This window comes from Salmo salar, chromosome 29 (assembly GCF_965601325.2).
Source record: "Salmo salar chromosome 29, fSalSal1, whole genome shotgun sequence".
NCBI classification, from domain to species: Eukaryota; Metazoa; Chordata; class Actinopteri; order Salmoniformes; family Salmonidae; genus Salmo; species Salmo salar.
In genome coordinates this window covers 37483151-37507573 of record NC_138319.1, presented here as the reverse complement: position 1 = coordinate 37507573, position 24423 = coordinate 37483151, and the positions used below count along the sequence as shown (strand labels likewise).

Here is a 24423-nt window from a genome sequence, read left to right as displayed (position 1 = left end):
TCTCTCAGCCATCGTCTGGGTGAGTCAGGCCTTCATACCGGGTTTACCATGCTCTCTCCCTCACCGACATCACCATGCACTCTCCCTCACCGACATCACCATGCACTCTCCCTCACCAACATCACTTTCCCTCACCAACATCACCATGCTCTCTCCCTCACCAACATCACCATGCTCTCTCCCTCACCGACATCACCATGCACTCTCCCTCACCGACATCACCATGCACTCTCCCTCACCAACATCACCATGCTCTCTCCCTCACCAACATCACCATGCTCTCTCCCTCACCAACATCACCATGCTCTCTCCCTCACCAACATCACTTTCCCTCACCAACATCACCATGCTCTCTCCCTCACCAACATCACCATGCTCTCTCCCTCACCAACATCACCATGCTCTCTCCCTCACCGACATCACCATGCTCTCTCCCTCACCAACATCACTCTCCCTCACCAACATCACTCTCCCTCACCAACATCACCATGCTCTCTCCCTCACCAACATCACTATGCTCTCTCCCTCACCAACATCACTCTCCCTCACCAACATCACTCTCCCTCACCAACATCACCATGCACTCTCCCTCACCAACATCACCATGCTCTCTCCCTCACCAACATCACCATGCTCTCTCCCTCACCAACATCACCATGCTCTCTCCCTCACCAACATCACTCTCCCTCACCAACATCACCATGCTCTCTCCCTCACCAACATCACCATGCACTCTCCCTCACCAACATCACTCTCCCTCACCAACATCACCATGCTCTCTCCCTCACCAACATCACCATGCACTCTCCCTCACCAACATCACCATGCACTCTCCCTCACCAACATCACCATGCACTCTCCCTCACCAACATCACCATGCTCTCTCCCTCACCAACATCACTCTCCCTCACCAACATCACCATGCTCTCTCCCTCACCAACATCACCATGCTCTCTCCCTCACCAACATCACCATGCTCTCTCCCTCACCAACATCACCATGCTCTCTCCCTCACCAACATCACCATGCTCTCTCCCTCACCAACATCACCATGCTCTCTGCCTCACCAACATCACCATGCTCTCTCCCTCACCAACATCACCATGCTCTCTCCCTCACCAACATCACCATGCTCTCTCCCTCACCAACATCACCATGCTCTCTGCCTCACAGTCACAGCATTAATTAGAAGAGTGGTTATACCATGGCCCAAAAAAACATTTCACACGATCGTGCCAAACCTAATCATATGCTACTGTACTGGCTCAAATACTTTCTCTTCTCAAAGTTATTTTTGGCAAATTTCCAGCAACTAATGTATGGGTCAGCTTGGTTCAGCTGGGTTCAGCTGGTTTCAACTGGGTTCAGCTGGGTTCAGCTGGGTTCAGCTGGGTTCAGCTGGTTTCAACTGGGTTCAGCTGGGTTCAGCTGGGTTCAGCTGCATTCAGCTGGATTCAGCTTGGTTCAGCTTGGTTCAGCTGGGTTCAGCTGGTTTCAGCTGGTTTCAACTAGGTTCAGCTGCATTCAGCTGGGTTCAGCTGGGTTCAGCTGGGTTCAGCTTGGTTCAGCTTGGTTCAACTGGGTTCAGCTTGGTTCAGCTGGGTTCAGCTGGTTTCAGCTGGTTTCAACTAGGTTCAGCTGCATTCAGCTGGGTTCAGCTGGGTTCAGCTGGGTTCAGCTTGGTTCAACTGGGTTCAGCTGGGTTCAGCTTGGTTCAGCTTGGTTCAGGTCAAGCTGGTTGAGAGAACACCAACAGTGTGCAAAGCTGTCATCAAGACAAAGGGTGGCTACTTTGAAGAATCTAAAATCTAAAATATATTTTGACTTGTTTAACCCTTTTTTGGTAACTACATGATTGCACATGTTATTTCAGAGTTTTGATGTCTTCAATGTTATTCTATAATGTAGAAAATAGTAAAAACAAAGAAAAACCCTTGAATGAGTAGGTGATCTAAAACTTTTGACCGGTAGTGTACAAGCAGAAAGAGACAGTACGAACAGGTAACATAGAATATATAGCTGGATTACACATGACTGTAACCTGAGATTACACTTTATTTATGTCAGTAAAGTGATGTTGTTGTCCCCCCCCAATGACTCCAGAACAGGTGATGTACTGATGTTATCCCCCCAATGACTCCAGAACAGGTGATGTACTGATGTTATCCCCCTTAATGACTCCAGAACAGGTGATGTACTGATGTTATCCCCCCAATGACTCCAGAACAGGAGATGTACTGATGTTATCCCCCCCCCCAATGACTCCAGAACAGGTGATGTACTGATGTTATCCCCCCCAATGACTCCAGAACAGGTGATGTACTCATGTTCCTCCCAATGACCTAGAGCTGAGACCTACTGTAATGTAGGTAGTTAGCAGGATTTATGGCAGCTGGCAGTGGTCAATCCACGAGACAATTTATGTACACACGGATCATTCCTGTCTGCTTAAAGCTCTCTAGCGTTACAATGTTAGCCGGACATGATCCACTAATGCTAGCCACCCTCAGAAACCACAACATGGACGTGACAGAGGAAGGAAAGGTCAACGGAATGGAGTTACATATAGTATAGGCTACAAAAGAAAGGAAATGAATACTAAAGTAACAGTTATATATGTATTTGGTATTACTGATGGTTGCTAACGATAGTGGATAATATTTAACATGATGCAAAATGTAAAATATAACTGCGAAAAGACTTACCCTCCAGAATCCTATAGCTTGGGTTCATCCCTACAGAATCCTATAGCTAGGGTTCATCCCTACAGAATCCTATAGCTTGGGTTCATCCCTACAGAATCCTATAGCTTGGGTTCATCCCTACAGAATCCTATAGCTTGGGTTCATCCCTACAGAATCCTATAGCTTGGGTTCATCCCTACAGAATCCTATAGCTTGGGTTCATCCCTACAGAATCCAATAGCTTGGGTTCATCCCTACAGAATTCTATAGCTTGGGTTCATCCCTACAGAATCCTATAGCTTGGGTTCATCCCTACAGAATCCTATAGCTTGGGTTCATCCCTACAGAATCCTATAGCTAGGGTTCATCCCTACAGAATCCAATAGCTTGGGTTCATCCCTACAGAATCCTATAGCTTGGGTTCATCCCTCCAGAATCCTATAGCTTGGGTTCAGCCCAAGAGAAACCAATAGCTTGGGTTCTGCCCAAGAGAAGCCTACAACTCGGGTTCAGTCCTCCAGAAGCCTATAGCTTGGGTTCAGCCCTACAGAAGCCTATAGTTTGGGTTCAACCCTACAAATGCCAATAGCTTGGGTTCAGCCCTACAGACGCCAATAGCTTGGGTTCAGCCCTACAGAAGCCTATAGCTTTGGTTCAGCCCTACAGAAGCCAATAGCTTTGGTTCAGCCCTACAGAAGCCAATAGCTTGGGTTCAGCCCTACAGAAGCCAATAGCTTGGGTTCAGCCCTACAGAAGCATATAGCTTTGGTTCAGCCCTACAGAAGCCAATAGCTTTGGTTCAGCCCTACAGAAGCCAATAGCTTGGGTTCAGCCCTCCAGAAGCCTATAGCTTTGGTTCAGCCCTACAGAAGCCAATAGCTTGGGTTCAAACCTCCAGAAGCCTATAGCTTTGGTTCAGCCCTACAGAAGCCAATAGCTTGGGTTCAGCCCTACAGAAGCCAATAGCTTGGGTTCAAACCTCCAGAAGCCTATAGCTTTGGTTCAGCCCTACAGAAGCCAATAGCTTTGGATCAGTCCTACAGAAGCCAATAGCTTTGGATCAGTCCTACAGACGTATATAGCTTGGGTTCAAATCAAATCAAAATAAATTTATTTTTATATAGCCCTTCGTACATCAGCTGATATTCTCAAAGTGCTGTACAGAAACCCAGCCTAAAACCCCAAACAGCAAGCAAAGCATGTGAAAGAAGCACGGTGGCTAGGAAAAACTCCCTAGGAAAAACTCCCTAGAAAGGCCAAAAACCTAGGAAGAAACCTAGAGAGGAACCAGGCTATGAGGGGTGGCCAGTCCTCTTCTGGCTGTGCAGGGTGGATATTATAACAGAACATGGTCAAAATGTTAAAATGTTAAAATGTTCATAAATGACCAGCATGGTCAAATAATAATAATCATAGTAGTTGTCGAGGGTGCAACAAGCATGTCCGGTGAACAGGTCAGGGTTCCATAGCCGCAGGCAGAACAGTTGAAACTGGAGCAGCAGCACGGCCAGGTGGACTGGGGACAGCAAGGAGTCATCATACCAGGTAGTCCTGAGGCATGGTCCTAGGGCTCAGGTCCTCCGAGAGAAAGACAGAAAGAGAGAAAGAGAGAATTAGAGAGAGCATATTTAAATACACACAGGACACCGGATAAGGCAAGAGAAATACTCCAGATGTAACAGACTGACCCTAGCCCCCCGACACATAAACTACTGCAGCATAAATACTGGAGGCTGAGACAGGAGGGATCAGAAGACACTGTGGCCCCATCCGATGATACCCCCGGACAGGGCCAAACAGGCAGGATATAACCCCACCCACTTTGCCAAAGCACAGCCCCCACACCACTAGAGGGATGTCTCCAACCACCAACTTCCCGTCCTAAGACAAGGCCGAGTATAGCCCACAACGATCTCCGCCATGGCACAACCCAAGGGGGGGGCGCCAACCCAGACAGGAAGACCACGTCAGTGACTCAACCCACTCAAGTGACGCACCCCTCCCATGGACGGCATGGAAGAACACCAGTAGGCCAGTGACTCAGCCCCTGTAAAAGGGTTAGAGCCAGAGAATCCCAGTGGAAAGAGGGGAACCGGCAAGGCAGAGACAGCAAGGGCGGTTCGTTGCTCCAGCCTTTCCGTTCACCTTCACACTCCTGGGCCAGACTATACTTAATCATAGGACCTACTGAAGAGATAAGTCTTCAGTAAAGACTTAAAGGTTGAGACTGAGTCTGCGTCTCTCACATTGGTAGGCAGACCATTCCATAAAAATGGAGCTCTATAGGAGTAAGCCCTACCTCCAGCCGTTTGCTTAGAAATTCTAGGGACAATTAGGAGGCCTGCGTCTTGTGACCGTAGCGTACGTGTAGGTATGTACGGCAGGACCAAATCGGAAAGATAGGTAGGAGCAAGCCCATGTAATGCTTTGTAGGTTAGCAGTAAAACCTTGAAATCAGCCCTTGCCTTAACAGGAAGCCAGTGTAGGGAGGCTAGCACTGGAGTAATATGATCAAATTTTTTGGTTCTAGTCAGGATTCTAGCAGCCGTATTTAGCACTAACTGAAGTTTATTTAGTGCTTTATCCGGGTAGCCGGAAAGTAGAGCATTGCAGTAGTCCAGCCTAGAAGTAACAAAAGCATGGATTAATTTTTCTGCGTCATTTTTGGACAGAAAATTTCTGATTTTTGCAATGTTACGAAGATGGAAAAAAGCTGTCCTTGAAACAGTCTTGATATGTTCTTCAAAAGAGAGATCAGGGTCCAGAGTAACGCCGAGGTCCTTCACAGTTTTATTTGAGACGACTGTACAACCATCCAGATTAATTGTCAGATTCAACAGAAGATCTCTTTGTTTCTTGGGACCTAGAACAAGCATCTCTGTTTTGTCCGAGTTTAAAAGTAGAAAGTTTGCAGCCATCCACTTCTTTATGTCTGAAACACAGGCTTCTAGCGAGGGCAATTTTGGGGCTTCACCATGTTTCATTGAAATGTACAGCTGTGTGTCGTCCGCATAGCAGTGAAATTTAACATTATGTTTTCGAATGACATCCCCAAGAGGTAAAATATATAGTGAAAACAATAGTGGTCCTAAAACGGAACCTTGAGGAACACCGAAATTTACAATTGATTTGTCAGAGGACAAACCATTCACAGAGACAAACTGATATCTTTCCGACAGATAAGATCTAAACCAGGCCAGAACTTGTCCATGTAGACCAATTTGGGTTTCCAATCTCTCCAAAAGAATGTGGTGATCGATGGTATCAAAAGCGGCACTAAGATCTAGGAGCACGAGGACAGATGCAGAGCCTCGGTCTGACGTCATTAAAAGGTCATTTACCACCTTCACAAGTGCAGTCTCAGTGCTATGATGGGGTCTAAAACCAGACTGAAGCGTTTCGTATACATTGTTTGTCTTCAGGAAGGCAGTGAGTTGCTGTGCAACAGCTTTTTCTAAAATTTTTGAGAGGAATGGAAGATTTTTTATAATTTCTGGATCAAGATTCGGCTTTTTCAAGAGAGGCTTTATTACTGCCACTTTTAGTGAGCTTGGTACACATCCGGTGGATAGAGAGCCGTTTATTATGTTCAACATAGGAGGGCCAAGCACAGGGAGCAGCTCTTTCAACAGTTTAGTTGGAATAGGGTCCAGTATGCAGCTTGAGGGTTTGGAGGCCATGATTATTTTCATCATTGCGTCAAGAGATATAGTACTAAAACACTTTAGTATCTCCCTTGATCCTAGGTCCTGGCAGAGTTGTGCAGACTCAGGACAATGGAGCTTTGGAGGAATACCCAGATTTAAAGAGGAGTCTGTAATTTGCTTTCTAATGATCATGATCTTTTCCTCAAAGAAGTTCATAAATTTATTACTGCTGAAGTGAAAGCCATCCTCCATTTGCGAAGGCTGCTTTTTAGTTAGCTTTGCGACAGTATCAAAAAGAAATTTCGGATTGTTCTTATTTTCCTCAATTAAGTTGGAAAAATAGGATGATCGAGCAGCAGTAAGGGCTCTTCGATACTGCACGGTACTGTCTTTCCAAGCTAGTCGGAAGACTTCCAGTTTGGTGTGGCGCCATTTCCGTTCCAATTTTCTGGAAGCTTGCTTCAGAGCTCGTGTATTTTCTGTATACCAGGGAGCTAGTTTCTTATGACAGATGTTTTTAGTTTTTAGGGGTGCAACTGCATCTAGGGTATTGCGCAAGGTTAAATTGAGTTCCTCGGTTAGGTGATTAACTGATTTTTGTCCTCTGACGTCCTTGGGTAGGCAGAGGCAGTCTGGAAGGGCATCAAGGAATCTTTGGGTTGTCTGAGAATTTATAGCACGACTTTTAATGCTCCTTGGTTGGGGTCTGAGCAGATTATTTGTTGCAATTGCAAACGTAATAAAATGGTGGTCCGATAGTCCAGGATTATGAGGAAAAACATTTAGATCCACAACATTTATTCCATGGGACAAAACTAGGTCCAGAGTATGACTGTGGCAGTGAGTAGGTCCAGAGACATGTTGGACAAAACCCACTGAGTCGATGATGGCTCCGAAAGCCTTTTGGAGTGGGTCTGTGGACTTTTCCATGTGAATGTTAAAGTCACCAAAAATTAGAATATTATCTGCTATGACTACAAGATCCGATAGGAATTCAGGGAACTCAGTGAGGAACACTGCATATGGCCCAGGAGGCCTATAAACAGTAGCTATAAAAAGTGAGTGAGTAGGCTGCATAGATTTCATGACTAGAAGCTCAAAAGACGAAAACGTCATTGTTGTTTTTTTTTTTGTAAATTGAAATTTGCTATCGTAAATGTTAGCAACACCTCCGCCTTTGCCGGATGCACGGGGGGTATGGTCACTAATGTAACCAGGGGGTGAGGCCTCATTTAACACAGTAAATTCATCAGGCTTAAGCCATGTTTCAGTCAGGCCAATCACATCAAGATTATTATCAGTGATTAGTTCATTGACTATAACTGCCTTGGAAGTGAGGGATCTAACATTAAGTAACCCAAATTTGAGATGTGAGGTATCACAATCTCTTTCAATAATGGCAGGAATGGAGGAGGTCTTTATACTAGTGAGATTGCTAAAGCGAACACCGCCATTTTTAATTTTGCCCAACCTAGATCGAGGCACAGACACGGTCTCAATGGGGAAAGCTGAGCTGACTACGCTGACTGTGCTAGTGGCAGACTCCACTAAGCTGGCAGGCTGGCTAACAGCCTGCTGCCTGGCCTGCACCCTATTTCATTGTGGAGCTAGAGGAGTTAGAGCCCTGTCTATGTTCGTAGATAAGATGAGAGCACCCCTCCAGCTAGGATGGAGTCCGTCACTCCTCAACAGGCCAGGCTTGGTCCTGTTTGTGGGTGAGTCCCAGAAAGAGGGCCAATTATCTACAAATTCTATCTTTTGGGAGGGGCAGAAAACAGTTTTCAACCAGCGATTGAGTTGTGAGACTCTGCTGTAGAGCTCATCACTCCCCCTAACTGGGAGGGGGCCAGAGACAATTAATCGATGCCGACACATCTTTCTAGCTGATTTACACGCTGAAGCTATGTTGCGCTTGGTGACCTCTGACTGTTTCATCCTAACATCGTTGGTGCCGACGTGGATAAGAATATCTCTATACTCTCTACACTCGCCAGTTTTAGCTTTAGCCAGCACCGTCTTTAGATTAGCCTTAACGTCGGTAGCCCTGCCCCCTGGTAAACAGTGTATGATCGCTGGATGATAAGTTTTAAGTCTAATACTGCGGGTAATGGAGTCGCCAATGACTAGGGTTTTCAATTTGTCAGAGCTAATGGTGGGAGCCGTCGGCGTCTCAGACCCCACAACGGGAGGAGTAGAGACCAGAGAAGTCTCGGCCTCCGACTCCGACTCGCTTAATGGGGAGAACCGGTTGAAAGTTTCTGTCGGCTGAATAAGCGACACCGGTTGAGCATTCCTACAGCGTTTCCCTCCAGAAGCCATGAGAAAGATGTCCGGCTGCGGGGACCGTGCGAGGGGGTTTATACTAACGTTACTATCTGTACTTACTGGTGGCACAGACGCTGTTTCATCCTTTCCTACACTGAAATTACCCTTGCCTAACGATCGCGTCTGAAGCTGGGCTTGCAGCACAGCTATCCTTGCCGTAAGGCGATCGTTCTCCTGTATATTATAAGTACAACGACTGCAATTAGAAGGCATCATGTTAATGTTACTTAGCTTCGGCTGTTTGAAGTCCTGACGAACCATGTCCAGATAAAACCTCCGGGGTGAAAAAGTTGAATGAAAAAAGTTGAGTGAGGGAAAAAGTAAAAATATACGGTAATGAAAAAGTAAAAAAACGTCAGGTATCAAAGTAAGATCGGCAACAAAAACGCACAGCAGCGTAAACAAGTCTGCAAGTTGTGACCCGGAAACACGGAAACAGGAAACAATCTTGGGGAGTGCCCTACAGAAGCCAATAGCTTGGGTTCAATCCTCCAGAAGCCTATAGCTTTGGTTTAGTCCTCCAGAAGCCTATAGCTTTCATCCACACAAATTGTGAAGGCATGGAATAACAATTTGGAATAACAACACAGCTATTTATAGCCTACTTTACTGCGATAAAGGGACTGCAATACATTTCATGTTGTTATTATTTTCAGTTTGCTTTCATATCTAAAACAATTAATATGTGTATTTCACATCCCCTTCTCCAAACGGATTACTGATTTACCTGGAACGTATGTGTGTCACTTATTACTTTATACATTACAGTGTATGATGAACTCTGTTAATTATATCAACAACAACAACAAAAATAAGCTGATTCTCACTTGGAACCGTCAAGTTCACTCGACCTTTATTCAAAGACTACTTTCTAATCTCAGGGTGGACACTCTGACCACAAGACCACTGTGTTGTTACTTTATGCATAACATACGATGGCTGCTTCAGAAAATACCCCAAGGTGCTGCAGACTTACCTATTGTATTGTATTCTACTTTACTGTACTGTATTGTATAAGCGCCGTCCTAATCGATGACGAACAGTTAATGTACCCGGTCTTTTAAAAGTCAATTTCAATTACCTCAACAAGAGCCAACAAGGGGTTCACTGCTAGTGACATTCCCCCAGTAGACCCGTACACACTCACTCACATTGACCTTGTGTCAAAAAAAAGCACCTTATGGATTGTTGTATTGACGTGAGGCGGTACATTGTACTGAGTAGAGAATCGGCCTTGCAGCTTGCAACACTTCAGACCTGAATGATGAAGTGTTCTATGTGACTGGCTCATTCCACCTTGAGACATCTCAAACAGTCACTCTTACCTCAAACTTCTGCTTCCTTCTGTCTATGGCCTCGCCATCTCTCTCTCTCTCGCTCTCTCTCTCTCTCTCTCTCTCTCTCTCTCTCTCGCTCTCTCTCTCTCTCTCTCTGCCCCCCCTTTCTCTCTCTTTCTCTGCCCCCCTCTTTCTCTCTCTTTCTCGCTCTCTGCCCCCCTCTCTTTCTCTCTCCATTCTCTCTGTCTGCCCTATCTCTCCTTTCATCTCTCTACCTTTCCAGTAGAATAGAGAAAGCCTTCTGCATGAATTTCCTTTGTTTAATTTGTGTGCTGTTTATTTGTCTCCCTGAATGACTTCGTATCATAAAGAATGATTTGCTATTCAGCTCTAATTGCAGTGTTGGTGTCACCTCACAGACCCAGCAGCACATCCATTGACAGAACAATGAGTACAGCCTGGTGCTGCTGGGTCTGTGAGGTGAGATTCACCAGAACAATGAGTGGAGCCTGGTGCTGCTGGGTCTGTAAGGTGACACCAACAGAACAATGAGCGGAGCCTGGTGCTGCTGGGTCTGTAAGGGGACACCAACAGAACAATGAGCGGAGCCTGGTGCTGCTGGGTCTGTAAGGTGACACCAACAGAACAATGAGCGGAGCCTGGTGCTGCTGGGTCTGTAAGGCGACACCAACAGAACAATGAGCGGAGCCTGGTGCTGCTGGGTCTGTAAGGGGACACCAACAGAACAATGAGCGGAGCCTGGTGCTGCTGGGTCTGTAAGGTGACACCAACAGAACAATGAGCGGAGCCTGGTGCTGCTGGGTCTGTAAGGTGACACCAACAGAACAATGAGCGGAGCCTGGTGCTGCTGGGTCTGTAAGGCGACACCAACAGAACAATGAGCGGAGCCTGGTGCTGCTGGGTCTGTAAGGTGACACCAACAGAACAATGAGCGGAGCCTGGTGCTGCTGGGTCTGTAAGGCGACACCAACAGAACAATGAGCAGAGCCTGGTGCTGCTGGGTCTGTAAGGTGACACCAACAACGATCAATAGGGGGCAGTAAAGGGCTGTGCTCTGAGTGGAACTCTGCCCATTTGATTCATTTGTCTGCTTGGTATTAGAGTCATACACAGCAAATTGGCCAGTGTTACCTAGTGTTGATTTTCCAGTGTACCATTGCTAGTGTTGATTCAGGAGTTCAATTAACTCTGTAAGTGCTAAATTAATACCCATTGGTGTAGAAGAACCCCAGTGTTGGTGTTAATAACCAGTGTTGAACCAAAACCACGCCCATCATTATCATATTTCCCAGCATGCTCTGTTGCAGGTTGATTTTTAGAATTGTTTGTTTCAATATCTATGTTTTGCATATACATTGATTGATTAATTCATATTATGTTACTCAAATTTAAATACCACATACTTTTTCTAAAGTAATCCAATCTGTTACTTGGAGTTATTGCGCCCATTACAGAAATGGTTGTTACAGTTTACATGGTTTAGGTAGTCTCATAGCTTAATCTTCCCAACCTGGCAGACATTCTGAATGCAGGATGCAGGTGAATAGACAATTCCAAATGTTGCATACCCCTACTCTGGCTGGATTCCAATACGAATTACATGTCATTTTGCAAGACATCATAATGTGACTTGCAGGCCTGATGTGGCCTGTAAACCATTTGTTTCAGGCCACTGTAATAGGATAGAACTAGGCCCTCAAAAGAAAGCCTCATGAAATATGTGTTGGATTGTTTTAAATAATTACATTTTAATAATATTATATTCGCTTAGAATCTCAGTTGGTGAAGTAAGTCCACAGGACTGAAAATGGATAAATTTAACAACCAAATAAAGTCATGGGTGATAACTCTAAAGTTCACTTAAAAGGCACTCTGGGAAATATGCAAATAAGGCTTTACACTAAGCGGTGTGTTAGTTTAACACTAAAAAGTGTGGACCCGTATAGACACCGGTCCAGTGTTAAATTTACACATCAAAAGTTATTTTCTAACAATCAGCTTGAGTGGTTACAGATCTTATCCATGATCACGAAAAAACTCCCTCTTCAAATGATTTTAGGTCTTTGTAATAGAACATGTCAGCTTCAAAAGTCATTCCCGTTGTGGGAAGTTAAAGGGACTGTTGGCATTAAGAGAACCTTACATCATCAGCCTGATAGAAATCTCTCTCCTTTATTCCAGGGAAATGCATTGGGCTTGTGGTCCCTCTCTTTCTCCTTCATTCTCTTTCTCTGCTAGTATCTCTCTCTTTTATTTCTCTCTATTTTATTTCTCTCTCTCCTTCTTTCTTTCATTCTATCTCTTTCTCTCTCTCTCGCTCTCTCCCTCTTTCTTTCAATCTCTCTCTTTCTCTCTCTCTCTCCCTTTCATTCTTTATTTCTTTCTTTCTATCTCCCTTCTCCTTTTTCACCCTCTCTAACCCCACCTCTACCTCCACCACTCCTATTTTTCCCTCTTTTCCACTCTCACTCTCTCCCACTCTCTCTAACACACCCCCCCCCCCCTTCTCTCTCTAACACACACACACCACACAAAACCTTTCTCTATCCCTCCTCTCTCTCTCTCTCTCTCTTTCTCTCTCTTGCTGTAAGTTCATTCGCTGTGGCGAGTAACAACTGTCTCTCTCCGGTGCTGAGAGGAGAGTGGGTTCCCTGAGAGGCTACTGACGCTGCTGCTACTTCTGACTGGCTGACTGGCTGGTTGACTGGTTTTCTGACTGACTGACACGTTAGGCGCTACAGCTACTCGCCGGGACTGCGAGGGGGGCTGCCTACGCATGGGGAACACCAAAGCAAGGCGATATACCTTACGATCACGGGCATATCTGATCTGAAGCAAGGCGATCAGACACCAGCCTGGCTCTTGTGGGAGGCTGCGCCTGGACCAATACTCACATGGTAAGAGGCTAAAGCTTTAACACGGGCAGACCTGTTTCCCCTTTCATCCCAACAAAAAAAAGGGAAATCATGTCTGTTCTTTTCTTCATTTCTTCTCTTCTTTTGTGCAGATATGTTTTTCTTCTTCTCTGCTATACTGACCAAGTGTACGGAATTGGTGTCCATACAAAAGCAGTTAGGTCGGGGGGGGGGGGGGACAGGTTAAAGAAGGATTTTCAAACCGAGACAAATCTTTTGTCTTGCCCATTCACCCTCAATGGTACACACACACACACACACACACACACACACACACACACACACACACACACACACACACACACACACACACACACACACACACACACACACACACACACACACACACACACACACACAATCCAAGTGCCTTTGAACGGGGTACGGTAGTAGGTGACAGGTGTGCCGGTTTGAGTCATGAACTGCAGCGTGGTTGTTTCCTGTATGTATCAAGAAACATCCACCAAAACAAAGCACATCCCATTATGTTTATCGGTGTGTTTGATTGTCTGGTGGCGTTCCTTTTATTTTGTCATTGGATATTTGTCTCCTGTGGTGTGAGGTATACCATACTCATGGCACTCATGGCACTCATCAGAAAAAGGGTTTGGCAAGTTAGGGGGGTTTTCATCTGGCGGATGCGCGAGGCAAGAGCATCTTCTAGCGACGAGGAGGGCGGAGGTGTGGAGGAATGAGGAAGAGCAGGAAGAGGAGGGAGGTGGGGAGGAGTGAGGAAGAGGAGGAGGGAGGTGAAAAGGTGTGGAGAATTAAGAAAGAGCAGGAGGAGTAGGGAGGTGGGGAGGCTTGATGAAGAGCAGGAGGGAGGTGGGGAGGGTTGAGGAAGAGCAGAAGGAGGAGGTAGGTGTGGAGGAGTGAGTTAGAGGAGGAGGAGGGAGGTGGGGAGGAGTGAGGAGTGAGGAAGAGGAGGAGGGAGGTGGGGAAGTGTGAGGAAGAGGAGGAGGGAGGTGTGGAGGATTGAGAAAGAGCAGGAGGAGTAGGGAGGTGGGGAGGCTTGATGAAGAGCAGGAGGGAGGTGGGGAGGGTTGAGGAAGAGCAGAAGGAGGAGGTAGGTGTGGAGGAGTGAGTTAGAGGAGGAGGAGGGAGGTGGGGAGGAGTGAGGAGTGAGGAAGAGGAGGAGGGAGGTGGGGAAGAGTGAGGAAGAGGAGGAGGGAGGTGTGGAGGGGTGAGGAAGAGGAGGAGGGAGGTGTGGAGGGTTGAGAAAGAGCAGGAGGAGGAGGGAGGTGGGGAGGCTTGAGGAAGAGCAGGAGGGAGGTGTGGAGGAGTGAGGAAGAGGAGGAGGGAGGTGGGGAAGAGTTAGGAAGAGGAGTAGGGAGGTGTGGAGGATTGAGAAAGAGCAGGAGGAGGAGGGAGGTGGGGAGGCTTGAGGAAGAGCAGGAGGGAGGTGTGGAGGAGTGAGGAAGAGGAGGAGGGAGGTGTGGAGGGGTGAGGAAGAGGAGGAGGGAGGTGTGGAGGATTGAGAAAGAGCAGGAGGAGGAGGGAGGTGGGGAGGCTTGAGGAAGAGCAGGAGGGAGGGAGATGTGGAGGAGTGAGTAAGAGGAGGAGGGGGAGGTGTGGAGGAGTGAGGAAGAGCAGAAGGAGGAGGGAGGTGTGGAGGAGTGAGGAAGAGGAGGAGGGAGATGTGGAGTCGTGAGTAAGAGGAGGAGGAAGGTGGTGAAGAGTGAGGAAGAGAAGGAGGGGGAGGTGTGGAGGAGTGAGGAAGAGAATACAGATTCATCCAGAGATACTCCAACCAACCAACCAACAGATTATACACATGGTGGTCTAAGCACTGCTATGTACACATGGTGGTCTAAGTACTGCTATGTACACATGGTGGTCTAAGCACTGCTATGTACACATGGTGGTCTAAGTACTGCTATGTACACATGGTGGTCTAAGCACTGCTATGTACACATGGTGGTCTAAGTACTGCTATGTACACATGGTGGTCTAAGCACTGCTATGTACACATGGTGGTCTTAGTACTGCTATGTACACATGGTGGTCTTAGTACTGCTATATGTTTGTGAGGGCTGAAATAAATCAGATGAAAAGAGTGATTCAAGCCAAGGATACCTGGCAGAACTTTGAGTAATGTGTGAAAAAGAAGCAGGATATCAGTTAGTGAGAGTGAATCTTTGTTAAGCATCATTTCAAAGTGAAGACTCTATTGGTCCAAGCGTCTATAGGTTTGCTTATTCTGTGTATATCTACGAGGGATGGACATACCCATTGGGTTGAAGGTGGATGGATGGGGGTGGATGGAAAGGGTTATCGGACCCAGTGTGGGGGGTATATGGCTGGTGTGTGGGGGGTTATGTCCCAGCTCTCAACAGCACTGCAGGGGTCATTCAGGATGCTTTAGAGAGCAGAGAGTAGAGGTCCAGCTTGAGAGGGGAGAGAGGAGAGAGGAGGGAGGAGACAAGGGACAGGGGAGATGGGAGAGGAGAGGAGAGGAGAGGAGATGGAATGCTGACGAGCTGCTATTGTTGTGGTTGTGCCTGTACCTCAGCTTGCTAGTCAATTTGCTGTGCGGAGGAGAGAGTGAGAGACACTTAGGGACACTTCAATGATATAGTAGGTAATATAGTAGCCATAACAGTATAGTACTGTAGGGTGATTACCCATTCACGTTTAAAGTGTTTTTTGTTGTGTTTTCAGGTCCAACCAAGAATGGATTGTAATGACATATTTTTGCGCTTGGAATTTGTAAAAAAAAATGTTTTAATTGATTAAAAGTCACAATGTTCTCCTTTCTTCTGTAATTATTTCTGTTATATCTTTCATCCAGACAGTCATAGGTATATCTTTCATCCAGGCAGTCATAGGTATATCTTTCATCCAGACAGTCATAGGTATATCTTTCATCCAGGCAGTCATAGGTATATCTTTCATCCAGACAGTCATAGGTATATCTTTCATCCAGACAGTCATAGGTATATCTTTCATCCAGGCAGTCATAGGTATATCTTTCATCCAGGCAGTCATAGGTATATCTTTCATCCAGACAGTCATAGGTATATCTTTCATCCAGACAGTCATAGGTATATCTTTCATCCAGGCAGTCATAGGTATTATCTTTCATCCAGACAGTCATAGGTATATCTTTCATCCAGGCAGTCATAGGTATATCTTTCATCCAGGCAGTCATAGGTATATCTTTCATCCAGACAGTCATAGGTATATCTTTCATCCAGGCAGTCATAGGTATATCTTTCATCCAGACAGTCATAGGTATATCTTTCATCCAGGCAGTCATAGGTATTATCTTTCATCCAGACAGTCATAGGTATATCTTTCATCCAGGCAGTCATAGGTATATCTTTCATCCAGACAGTCATAGGTATATCTTTCATCCAGACAGTCATAGGTATATCTTTCATCCAGGCAGTCATAAGTATATCTTTCATCCAGGCAGTCGTGCATAATGTAATTCAGACATACACATTAGTTAGGTTTGAATTATGAAGTGAAGAATAACAGTTTATTCATATATATTATTCATATATAGTATTAATATATAGTAGTCGTATATATTATTCCTATATAGTATTAGTATATAGTATTCATATATGTCACGCCCTGACCACAGAGAGCCCTTGGTTCTCTAATGTGTAGTAGGTCAGGGCGTGACTGGGGGGTGATCTAGTATGTCTATTTCTATGTTGGTGCTAATATGGTTCCCAATTAGAGGCAGCTGTTTATCGTTGCCTCTGATTGGGGAACATATTTAGGTAGTTATTTCCCCACCTGTGTTTTGTGGGATATCGATTTGATTGTTAGTGTGTTTGTGCACTACGTCCTCACGGTCTTTGTACGTTTTGTTATTTTGTTTTGTTAGTTTCACTTAAATAAATATGTGGAACTATTCTCACGCTGCGCCTTGGTCCGATCATTTTCAAGAACATGACAATATATAGTAGTCATATATATATATATATATATATATATATATATATATATATATATATATATATATATATAGTATTCATATAAATTATTCATATATATGCTGATGAACAAGGCTTTTCATTTTACAAAACGATCCATGAAGTAGTTGTGGATATTGATTAGTTGGAGACTGTTATTTGTATTCACTTGAGCAGTTCAATTAGAATGAGTCGGAATTAAATTTCTTTGACTTGTCATACTTGATTTACGCAATCCTAGCAGCATTTAATTATTACTTTAATTTGGAATATTTTCATAAAAAAATTGGGCCCTTGGTAAATTCACTTTTCACAAAACACACCTCACATTTACATCAAAACATATTTCATCACATTTACTATTCAGAATCGTAAAAAAATATGTTTTCCAATTCCCAAATTGAATTGAATTGATTTGATTTAATATAGGGATAGTTAGTGTATGCTTCGGAATAAAATCTAATCGACTCCTGCTCTCTCAGTTAGTCTGACTCCTGCTGTCTCAGTTAGTCTGACTCCTGCTCTCTCAGTTAGTCTGACTCCTGCTGTCTCAGTTAGTCTGACTCCTGCTCTCTCAGTTAGTCTGACTCCTGCTGTCTCAGTTAGTCTGACTCCTGCTGTCTCAGTTAGTCTGACTCCTGCTGTTTCAGTTAGTCTGACTCGTGTTGTCTCAGTTAGTCTGACTCCTGCTCTCTCAGTTAGTCTGACTCCTGCTGTCTCAGTTAGTCTGACTCCTGCTGTCTCAGTTAGTCTGACTCCTGCTGTTTCAGTTAATCTGACTCCTGCTGTCTGAGTTAATCTGACTCATGCTGTCTCAGTTAGTCTGACTCGCGTTGTCTCAGTCTGACTCCTGCTGTCTCAGTTAGTCTGACTCGTGTTGTCTCAGTTAGTCTGACTCGTGTTGTCTCAGTTAGTCTGACTCCTGCTGTCTCAGTTAGTCTGACTCCTGCTGTCTCAGTTAGTCTGACTCCTGCTGTTTCAGTTAATCTGACTCCTGCTGTCTCAGTTAATCTGACTCCTGCTGTCTCAGTTAATCTGACTCCTGCTGGCTCAGTTAGTCTGACTCCTGCTGTCTCAGTTAGTCTGACTCCTGCTGTCTCAGTTAGTCTGACTCCTGCTGTCTCAGTTAATCTGACTCCTGCTGGCTCAGTTAGTCTGACTCCTGCTGTCTCATTTAGTCTGACTCCTGCTGTCTCATTTAGTCTGACTCCTGCTCTCTCATTTAGTCTGACTCCTGCTCTCTCAGTTAGTCTGACTCCTGCTGTTTCAGTTAGTCTGACATTCAGAATAATTTAAAAATAATCCCATGTTATACCTGCCTCCTGTCATTAAAGGCTTTGTCTCAGTATGTTTGATTTGACCAGGTCCTTTAAGAGGAGGGGGTTAGGTTGACAGTGGGATGTTAATGAGGTGCACTAGGGCTATGATAATATTCAGGAACTATGGTCAACTATGGTCACTCTAATAAGTACTAGTTATATTATGGGACTATAGTCATGCTGCGATTTATTCAGGTTTTAAAAGCCGGTGGGCGGTTGTTGTTGTGACTCATAAACTGTACTAGTACTAAGCAATTAGTGCTTTTTGAGGTCGGTTCTCTTTCAGTTTGAGTATATATAAATAAAAAAACTATCGCTGTTTTCTATGTCAGTTTTCCAAGTATTTAAAAAAAAAACATTAAATGTATTATGAAATAATGACATGAACATGATTCTAGAGCTTTTTAATGGAAATTCCTAAGACCCAAAAAAATTGTGAACATTTGCCATGGTCTCTATCAGGTCCTCCTTGGGTAGACAACAATAGAAAAATGACTATGATTACTATGATATTATAAAATATTTCAGTTCTGTATATTACTTTGTTTTTATTTGATGATTTAATTATTTTTTTATTCCTTAAAACCTTTTCATGCAGTCAAATGACCTAGTGGCCTCATGCGTGGAATGTTATTCATATTTTTCATAATTTCATAATTAATAAAAAAAAATGTTTTCAATAATAATAATCTGGTGTTTCTATGTCAAACGGTTTTGTTATATTTCAATCTCCTGTGATGTATATAAAGAGTAATATTAGGATGCTAACTCATAATGTAATACATAATTATATGTCTCTGTATTTCTAGGAGTTTTCATTACGTGTGGATACGTGTGTTGACAGACAGAGACAGAGACAGACAGAGAGAGATTAGGGCTAAAATGGGAATCTCCTCCTCCTTATTGATGGCTACTAGAGGACAGGACCACCAGGACTTCCAAGGAGGGCAGGGCTTCAGACTACCTTCGGCCCAGGTAAGAGCATGCTGAGGGGGCTAGCTGCCCCACACACCACCCCCTTTCCTCTCCCCTCTTATGGAGCTCTATTTATTACACCACTGGCGTGGAAAAGAGAGAATGAAAGAGGGAGAGAGAGAGAATGAACGAGAGAGAATGAAAGAGGGAGTGTGAGAGAGAGAGAATGAAAGAGTGAGAGAGTGAGAGAGTGAGAGAGTGAGAGAGGGAGAGGGAGAGAGAGAGAGAGAGAATGAAAGAGGGAGTGAGAGAGAGAGAGAATGAAAGAGTGAGAGAGAGAGAGAGAGAGAGAGAGAGGGAGAGAGAATGAAAGAGGGAGTGAGAGAGAGAATGAAAGAGGGAGTGTAAGAGAGAGAGAATGAAAGAGGGAATGGGAGAGAGTATGAAAGAGGGAGAGAGAGAGAGAGAGAGAGAGAGAAAGAGGGAGAGAGAGAGAATGAAAGAGGGAGTGAGAGAGAGAGAAAGAAAGAGAGAATGAAAGAGGGAGTGAGAGAGAGAATGAAAGAGGGAGTGTAAGAGAGAGAGAATGAAAGAGGGAATGGGAGAGAGTATGAAAGAGGGAGAGAGAGAGAGAGAGAGAGAGAGAAAGAGGGAGAGAGAGAATGAAAGAGGGAGTGAGAGAGAGAATAAAAAAGGGAGAGAGAGAGAATGAAAGAGGGAGAGAGAGAGAATGAAAGAGGGAGTGAGAGAGAGAATGAAAGAGGGAATGGGAGAGAGAATGAAAGAGGGAGTGAGAGAGATTATCTACACTTGCTTTGCCAATGATAACATATGTTTCCCACGCCAATAAAGCCCTTAAATTGAATTGAATTGAGATGCAGACACTTGGAAGAGATGGTTGTTTTACAATAAAATTGGGCTTTGGATTGAACAATGCACTGTTTCTTAATTTCTATTTGCAGAAAAGCCTTTGATGGGGGCTTGTCTTGTGCTGTGCTGCAAGGCGTCTTCAATCAATGACGTTGATACAGTGCCTCTCTCTGTCCTGTTTGCCATTTGGACCGACTGAGGAACATGATGACGCGGTCAGAGTGCGATCGCTTGTTTGCGATTCCCATTATTGCCACTCTGTGTTAAAGATTCTCTTCGGTGACGGGTATTCTTGGGTGGATAATACGGATCACGTTGTTATTGCTTAAGAATACGCGTAGTCGAGGAGAGTCCTCTTCTTCTTCTGCAGTCTCTGCTGCTGAGGACAATGATCAGATAGAAGCAGATCAAACCTGTTTCCTTTTAAAACTGAGGCTTGTGGCTGGTACACGGAAACACCAACCATGGAGAATGACTGACAACCAATTGATGTAAACATCATCATGTCCAGGTTATGAAAGTGTATTTGCATATATCCATGATGCAATATGTATTTGTATTGGGTGGTATATATGCAGCAGTGAGTGTGTACTTCCTGGGCTTCTGATACAACAGATAGTGTTGTTGTATAGTTATAGTTGAGGTTGCATGGCCCTGGTTCTTTCTCATGCAAATCTCTCTAATCTATTTATTATCAGTCCTCCACACCAAGCACTCTTTACCTCCTTCTCCTCCTTTTTTTTAATGGAAATTGTTTTTGAAATGACATTTATGGCCTTAGGTTTTCCACAGGAAAGAGCTGCCTGCCACATTCAACACTTTGGGGTCCAGACAACAAAATGTCCATCGCGTTAGCGACAGCTCAATTTATGCATTTGGAGGAGAGTGGTTCTAGAGATAAACAATTACCACAGGCTCAAATTGACTATAACCGGATTTTCCGTGTTACCATACAAATAGTATGAATATGTATCAGTCAGTCCCACAGGTCTGGTGCATGGTGCATTCTGAACCTTAACACCCATGTAACATCTATTAAACATCACTCCAGGATCAACATAATTTCCAGAGATTAAACTCAGATAACTCAACTCTCATAATCTGACACTCATAATTTGATTACACTCTTTTTTTTAACATTTTTTTTGCATGTCTATTTTTTTAAAGCATGAAAAACATATTGTTTTTGGAATGTTTTGTAAAATTGGCATATCATGGTATTTAAATGTAAAATTATGTTTCATCTTTTTCACAGGTATTATAACATTTTTACAAATGTACAAGAAAAATTTCACAATCATCAGTCTGTCAAATATGCTCACGATTAATATTATAAAAATATATTTAATCAATTATATTAGCTAATACCATTTCAGTTGTTTTAGAGAACACAATTACATATTTACTGTTTGGTTCACATAATAATTATCACTCTATTTGTAACGATAGAAATTCCAATGAATCTGTGATTGAATGTGTAGAAGTAGGAACATTACACAAAATACTACAAGCTTGGTTGGCCCTATATTTCACCGCTAAGAACATTTCAAGGAACACAACAAGCATGGTTGGCCCTATATTTCACAGCTAAGAACATTACAAGGAACACTATAAGCTTGGCTGGCCCTATATTTCACAGCTAAGAACATTACAAGGAACACAACAAGCATGGTTGGCCCTATATTTCACAGCTAAGAACATTACAAGGAACACAACAAGCATGGTTGGCCCTATATTTCACAGCTAAGAACATTACAAGGAACACTACAAGCTTGGCCGGCCCCATATTTAACTTCTAGGAACATTACAAGGAACACTAGAAGCTTGGTTGGCCCTATTTTGCACCTCTAAGAACATTACAAGGAACACTAGAATATTGGTTGGTCCCATTCTTCAAAACAAGTGGAACTACATAACTGATAAAGATCATATCAAAGTTGCCTTTGTACTTCTCCTTCCCTTCTGTATTGGATCCAGGTTATATCAGGAAATACGTCTACAGGGAGAAAGAGAACAGGTTATATCAGGAAATACATCTACAGGGAGAAAGAGAACAGGTTATATCAGGAAATACGTCTACAGGGAGAAAGAGAACAGGTTATATCAGGAAATACATCTACAGGGAGAAAGAGAACAGGTTATATCAGGAAATACGTCTACAGGGAGAAAGAGAACAGGTTATATCAGGAAATACGTCTACAGGGAGAAAGAGAACAGGTTATATCAGGGAAGACATCTACAGGGAGAAAGAGAACAGGTTATATCAGGGAAGACATCTACAGGGAGAAAGAGAACAGGTTATATCAGGAAATACATCTACAGGGAGAAAGAGAACAGGTTATATCAGGAAATGATTTACAGTGAGAAAAAGAACAGGTTATTTCAGAAGAGACATCTACAGGGAGAAAGATAGCAGGTTATTTCAGGAAACACATCTACAGGGAGAAATATAGCAGGTTATTTCAGGAAACACATCTACAGGGAGAAATATAGCAGGTTATTTCAGGTTAAGACATCTACAGGGAGAAAGAGACCAGGTTTTTTTCAGAAAAGACATCTACAGGGAGAAAGATAGCAGGTTATTTCAGGAAAGACATCTACAGGGAGAAATATAGCAGGTTATTTCAGGAAAGACATCTACAGGGAGAAAGAGACCAGGTTTTTTTCAGAAAAGACATCTACAGGGAGAAAGATAGCAGGTTATTTCAGGAAAGACATCTACAGGGAGAAATATAGCAGGTTATTTCAGGAAAGACATCTACAGGGAGAAAGAGACCAGGTTTTTTTCAGAAAAGACATCTACAGGGAGAAAGATAGCAGGTTATTTCAGGAAAGACATCGACAGGGAGAAAGAGACCAGGTTATTTCAGGAAAGACATCTACAGGGAGAAAGATAGCAAGTTATTTCAGGAAAGACATCTACAGGGAGAAAGAGACCAGGTTATTTCAGAAAAGACATCTACAGGGAGAAAGATAGCAAGTTATTTCAGGAAAGACATCTACAGGGAGAAAGAGACCAGGTTATTTCAGGAAAGACATCTACAGGGAGAAAGATAGCAGGTTATTTCAGGAAAGACATCTACAGGGAGAAAGAGACCAGGTTATTTCAGAAAAGACATCTACAGGGAGAAAGATAGCAGGTTATTTCAGGAAAGACATCGACAGGGAGAAAGAGACCAGGTTATTTCAGGAAAGACATCTACAGGGAGAAAGATAGCAGGTTATTTCAGGAAAGACATCGACAGGGAGAAAGAGACCAGGTTATTTCAGGAAAGACATCTACAGGGAGAAAGATAGCAAGTTATTTCAGGAAAGACATCTACAGGGAGAAAGATAGCAGGTTATTTCAGGAAAGGCATCGACAGGGAGAAAGATAGCAGGTTATTTCAGGAAAGACATCTACAGGGAGAAAGATAGCAAGTTATTTCAGGAAAGGCATCTACAGGGAGAAAGAGACCAGGTTATTTCAGGAAAGACATCTACAGGGAGAAAGAGACCAGGTTATTTCAGGAAAGACATCTACAGGGAGAAAGATAGCAGGTTATTTCAGGAAAGGCATCGACAAGGAGTGTACGTTTCTGTATTTGTTTTCTTAGTCAACATTGTGTTCTGTTCTGCTGTGTTCTTGAACCTAGCCCTGTTTCTTTGTGTTCTAGAACGTAGCACTGTCTTTCATTTTTGTTCACTGTTTTCACCTGTGTTATTTACTCACCTGATCTCATCAGCTCCTTATTTAGTTCAGTTCATTCTGTTTGTGCTTTTGTGAGGTATTGTTCGTTTTGACTCTACTATGCCTTTTCCTAGCTCGTTTGTGAGAACCAGTTATAGCCTTCAGTCCTAGTTTTGATTCACCTGCCTGTTTGTCTACCTGTGTATGACCATTGCCTGCCTGTGACCATAATTCCTGCCTTCTGTGAAGGTGAAATAAACGCCTGCCGTGCTCTGTGTGTGAATCTACACCTTTTTCTCCCCGAGTATTCATTAAGGGAGAAAGAGAACAGGTTATTTCAGAAAATACATCTACAGGGAGAAAGGAGGGTGGACATATTTGTGATATTTTGTGCTTCAATGAATAATACGTATTTACTGTTTTGAAACAGACCAGGCACATGCTGCTGACGCAATAAGTAACCATGATCACGTGGTGTGGTCCGAATCAATTCAGTTGCTGAACCACTGAACTACCTTATCCTTTTGGCAATTTCTTTTGTCAGGTTTACACTATATTACTAGTAGACAATGTCAATGACGACGCTGTAGCTAGACAGTAAGAGTACCGTAGCCAATAGTAGCATGTATAGATTCTGTGATTTTAGCATTACCGTTACTGAACACATTCTAATTTTCAAAAATACTATTAGAAATGTATCTATTTACTGTTCATGTGTTCTGATATTCTATCAACGTTCTGCTTTTCCTACAAAGTACACTGTAGTATCATGTACATGAAAATATTAAGTTGATAACATCTTCAAAAAATAAATACTTAAATGAATTATTATAACAAATGATTAACATCCT

At 43.6% G+C, this 24423-nt stretch overlaps 1 long non-coding RNA gene across 1 annotated transcript; it reads left to right on the top strand.

Moving 5' to 3' along the window:
- The first annotated feature begins 12534 nt into the window (after window positions 1–12534).
- Window positions 12535–23861, top strand: LOC106582409 (uncharacterized). The gene is made up of 3 exons (XR_001323299.3): window positions 12535–12851; window positions 18927–19092; window positions 19995–23861. It is a non-coding gene; the product is annotated as an uncharacterized LOC106582409 (long non-coding RNA).
- The last annotated feature ends 562 nt before the right edge of the window (window positions 23862–24423 follow it).